The following is a 4,840-nucleotide window of genomic DNA, read 5'->3' as shown; positions in this document are numbered from 1 at the left end:
GAGTTACCAATACAACAAAATGATTCAAGCTAAGGTCTTAAAAAGATCTTTTTTGGTGGTGGTGATCATTTTATGAGGGGTAATTTCTTTTAATGATAGGATAAAGAACTGTTTCTTGCCCAGTGAGTTTATGGAGGAGCTAACACTTTTGTTTCCTTAATAGTGGTAGGTATGTGGTCTATTGGCACTCTTCCCTTTCCCCAGTTTTCTAGGCTCCACTCCCCTACCACAGGGATGAGCTATGAGCACATCAGGCAAGGCCAATGAATATGACCATTTTGATTGGTTTAGAGATGGACGTGTGACCCAAGCAGGGCCAATGAGAGCTCCACCAAAAGTGTTTGCCGGAACTTTAAGGAAAAAGTACTTTCCTGCCCCTTAGTCGCTAGGATGTAAGTTGGAGTCCCTGGGAGCTCTTGCTGCCATCACATGGAGAGAGCTCTGCCTAAGGATAAAACAGAATGAGGAAAGCAGAACTTAGGGAGAGAGAGAGAGAGAGAGGGAGAGAGAGAGAGAAAGGGGGGGGGGGGGAGAGAGAATACTTCTTGATGGCATTTTTGACACCCTAGATCTAATTGTGTCTGAAGTCAGTCACCTCTTAGATTTCTCAGGAATGTAAGTCATTAGGTTACCTTTTAACTTAAGCTAGTTTTGGTTGTGTTTCTTTCACTGACAACTAAAAGTATAACAACAAAATCACTGACCACCTAGAATTAGTTTTTAAATATAATGTCACCAAATTAGAATATTCATTTTAGGAGGGTAAGGAAGACCCTTATCTACATTGTTGACCATTCTATCTCTATCATATATTATATCACAGTAACTGGCACAGAGACATGCTTAATAGATATTTATGGAATGAATAAATGATTCATCTAATTAATTTAATAATTTAGTTCAAGTTGTTGAACTATTTTGTCTGGGTCTTATCTTAGGAAATAGTAAGATGATAAAAGGAATAAAAGAGACAGAGACTCTGTTCTTTATTTTCTGAGTTTGTGCAGGCAGTGAGGTATTACAATAACTTAAGGCAGACTAAGAGAAGGGGCCGAAGGGAGTGAAAGTTGTATGTTAAAGAGTAGCTAAGTCATCAAAAGGCTCTCGAGTTAGACTACTTGGATTTGAATCCATGCTCTATACTTGTTAACTGAATAAATTTGGGTATATTACTTAAACTCAGTTTTCTTATCTGTAAAATGGGGGTAATATTTGTATATCCTTTATAGATCTGTCATGAGGATAAATCAAGATGTTCTATTTAAAATGTAAGGCTGGATACTATAAAACTCTTATAGGAAAACATAGGCAGAACACTCTTTGACATAAATCACAGCAAGCTCTTTTTTGATCTACCTCCTAGAGTAATGAAAATAAAACCTAAAATAAACAAATGGGATCTAATTAAACTTGCAAAGCTTTTGCATAGCGAAGGAAACCATAAACAAAACAAAAAGACAACCCTCAGAATGGGAGAAAATATTTGCAAACTAAGCAACCAACAAGGGATTAGTCTCCAAAATATACAAACAGCTCATGCAGCTCAAAATCAACAAAACAAATAACCCAATCGAAAAATGGGTGGAAGATCTAAATAGACATTTCTCCAGAGAAGACATACAGATGACAAAAAAGCACATGAAAAGTTGCTCAACATCACTAATTATTAGAGAAATGCAAAACAAAACTACAGTGAGGTATCACCTCACACTGGTCAGAATGGCCATCATCAAAAATCTACAAACAGTAAATGCTGGAGAGGGGGTGGGGAAAAGGAAACCCTCCTATGCTGTTGATGGGAATGTAAATTGGTACAACCACTATGGAGAACACTATGGCAGTTCCTTAAAAAACTAAAAATAGAACTACCATGTGACCCAGCAATCCCACTACTGGACATATACCCTGAGGAAACCATAATTCAAAAAGATATATGCACCTCAATGTTCATTGCAGCACTATTTACAATAGCCAGGACATGGAAGCAACCTAAATGTCCATCAACAGAGGAATGGATAAAGAAGATGTGGTATATATAATGGAATATTGCGCAGCCATAAAAAAGAAAAAATAATGCCATTTGCAGCAACATGGATGGACCTAGAGATTGTCATACTGGGTGACGTAAGTCAGACACATAAAGACAAATATCATATGATATCGCTTATATGTGGAATCTAAAAAAAAGAATACAAATGAACTTATTTACAAAACAGAAGCAGAGTCACGGATACAGAAAACAAACTTATGGTTTACCCGGGGATAAGCAGGGGAGTGGGTAGATAAATTGGGAGATTGGGATTGACATATACATGCTACTATTGAATATATATCAAATAGATAACTACTAAGAACCTGCTGTATCGCACAGGGAACTCTACTCAATACTTTGTAATGACCTATATGGGAAAAGAATCTAAAAAAAAAAGAGTGGATATATGTATATGTGTAACTGATTCACTTTGCTGTACACCTGAAAGTAACACAACATTGTAAATCAACTATACTCCAATAAAAATTTAAAAAAAGAAAAAGCAAATTGAAAAAATAAAATGATTAAAATACCTAGGATATATTAAGTAGTAATTTTTAGCTCTTTTTGTTTCAGTAAGCAGAGATGGCTGGTACAGGATTTAAATATGGAAGAAGATAAAACTGGAACTGAAGTCACCCTTGGGAAGCTGAATATTTATTATACTGCAAATAAGTATCAGCCATTAACAAAACCCTGCATACAGGGTTTGTAATACAAAATGATCCAGCAAAATCTTACTTTAGTGTTATGTTAGATTTGTGATCTTCTAATCTTACTTTAATGTTAGGTTAGATTTATACAGTGGTAGATTTATTTTAGAGAAGATGAGTTAAGATATGCATCCTTGGTAAATGGGAGAAAAAAGGGACCTCTATATTATATTTTTAAGAATTTTAATAGGAAACCATTTAGCATTTTAAACTCAGTGATAACAATGTCAAATTTTTACTAGATATTCTGCAAGAGGAAAGAAAAAAAGATTTTCAAAAATAAGTGTGTTTGTCTGCTATAAGGTAGATAAGCAGAAGATTAAGTATTATATGTTAGATAACCTTCCAGGTTCATTAACATATGATGCTTAAAGCTCATAAAATTTGATGAAATTTTGTAAAGTCTCATTCAGAAATAAACGTCCTCCTATGTCATGAAATGCTTTTTATAATTACATTTTTATTTTACTTTAATCTACAACTCATGGTAAAGTAGTAGTTTCCCAAGGGTGTCTGGGTACAAAGGAAAATGGAGTCACATTAATGGAAAAACGTAGCTTCAAATATGCTTAATATTGCTGGCCTACATATTTCAGAAACATGGGGGCATTTCCACTTGATTCAGGGGTCTTTGGAGAGAATGAAATAGCATAGTGTAGTAGAGGAAAGAACACAGGCTTTGGAAATCTTGACAAAAATAGATTAAAATTGTGTAACCTTGGACAAAATAACCTTATTGAGCCCAAGCTTCCCCATGAGAAGAAAGAAGATAGCAACATTAGCTTCATAGTGTTTTTGTGGTGATTAAGGATAATATTTATAGGGTGACACTCATTTTTTGGCACGTAGAAGGTGATCAATGTATGATAACAATTCTTATTATAAATTATCATTTCCAGTTATTAATAACAAAATTATCGATGAGATTCTATTTCAGATTTTATGTAGTAGTGGGAAATATAAATCTATCAAAATAAAAATAAAAGAGTGGATATTTGCTGGAAATCCTAAGGCAGAAATAATGAATAAATAAAACTATAGAGACAAATGTTAAGTAGCAGCTTCCAAGATTTTGGTAGATGCTGATTGAGTCTTAGCTGGTATCATAGCTGATGAATAGCCAAGTTCAGCACTGTAGTTTAACTTCATTGCTCCAGCCTACTCCAAAGATAAAATGGATGGAGGTGTTCTAGACAGAGATTATGATGATGAAACAGCTGTTCTCCACTTTCTCTTCTTCTCGGGTTGTATGCCTTTATCATTTAGCCTATAAAATAAATGTAAGTCTAGTTTTTGTCAGTAACCAGAGTTCCTGTCTTAGCATTTTCTATCCAACTTTCCTGTCCTTGTCCTTACAGTTTTTTCTGGGCTCCTCTCCTGACCTTCCACTCTGTCCAACTTCCCTTTCTTGTTTGCTTAATGAAAAGTCCACTTATCTTCTCAAAATTAGGTTCCTCAGGGCATTCTCAATCTACTTCACACTGTGGAAGGACACAGTCCTCCTTAAGAGTTATAAAATACACACTGGGATGTTAAAAGCAGTCACTTTCTGGCCCTAAGGACTCTTCATTGTGTTAGATTTAAACTGATCAAATCCCCAGATTTACATTTTAATATATATAGCTTTATCCACTGGCCTGGGGTTATCTTTGAAAAGTCATAATTTCTTCTTCTTCTTTTGTTTTTAATGGAACACTTTATGAATTTATATGTCATCCTTGTGTAAGGACCATGCTAATCTTCTCTGTATCATTCCAATTTTAGCATGTGTGTTGCTGAAGCAAGCACTCTTTCCTCCCTCCTTCCTTCCCTCCCTCCCTCCCTTCTTTCCTTCCTTCCTCCCTCCCTCCCTTATTTCCTTCCTTCCTTCCTCCCTTCTTTCCTTCCTTCCTTCCTCCCTCCCTCCCTCCCTCCCTCCCTTCCTTCCTTCCTTCCTTCCTTCCTTCCTTCCTTCCTTCCTTCCTTCCTTCCCTCCCTTCTTCCCTCTCGCTCTCTCTCTCTTTCTGAGAAGGTGATCTCTTGTTTTATATATACATATACATGGTCTATTTGAAACAGTTTAAAACTTATTTTTACTTTTGGCAAGTAGACATTT

General features: G+C 35.7%; 1 non-coding gene across 1 annotated transcript; it reads right to left on the bottom strand.

Moving 5' to 3' along the window:
• Positions 1-4,426: 4,426 nt before the first annotated feature.
• On the bottom strand, positions 4,427-4,533 carry LOC118897643. Its single transcript, XR_005020526.1, has one exon. It is a non-coding gene; the product is annotated as a U6 spliceosomal RNA (small nuclear RNA).
• Positions 4,534-4,840: the final 307 nt, after the last annotated feature.

This window comes from Balaenoptera musculus, chromosome 6, assembly GCF_009873245.2.
Source record: "Balaenoptera musculus isolate JJ_BM4_2016_0621 chromosome 6, mBalMus1.pri.v3, whole genome shotgun sequence".
Classification (NCBI taxonomy): domain Eukaryota; kingdom Metazoa; phylum Chordata; class Mammalia; order Artiodactyla; family Balaenopteridae; genus Balaenoptera; species Balaenoptera musculus.
Note: the sequence above shows the minus strand (reverse complement) of the source record. Positions and strands in the feature narration are given on the sequence as shown.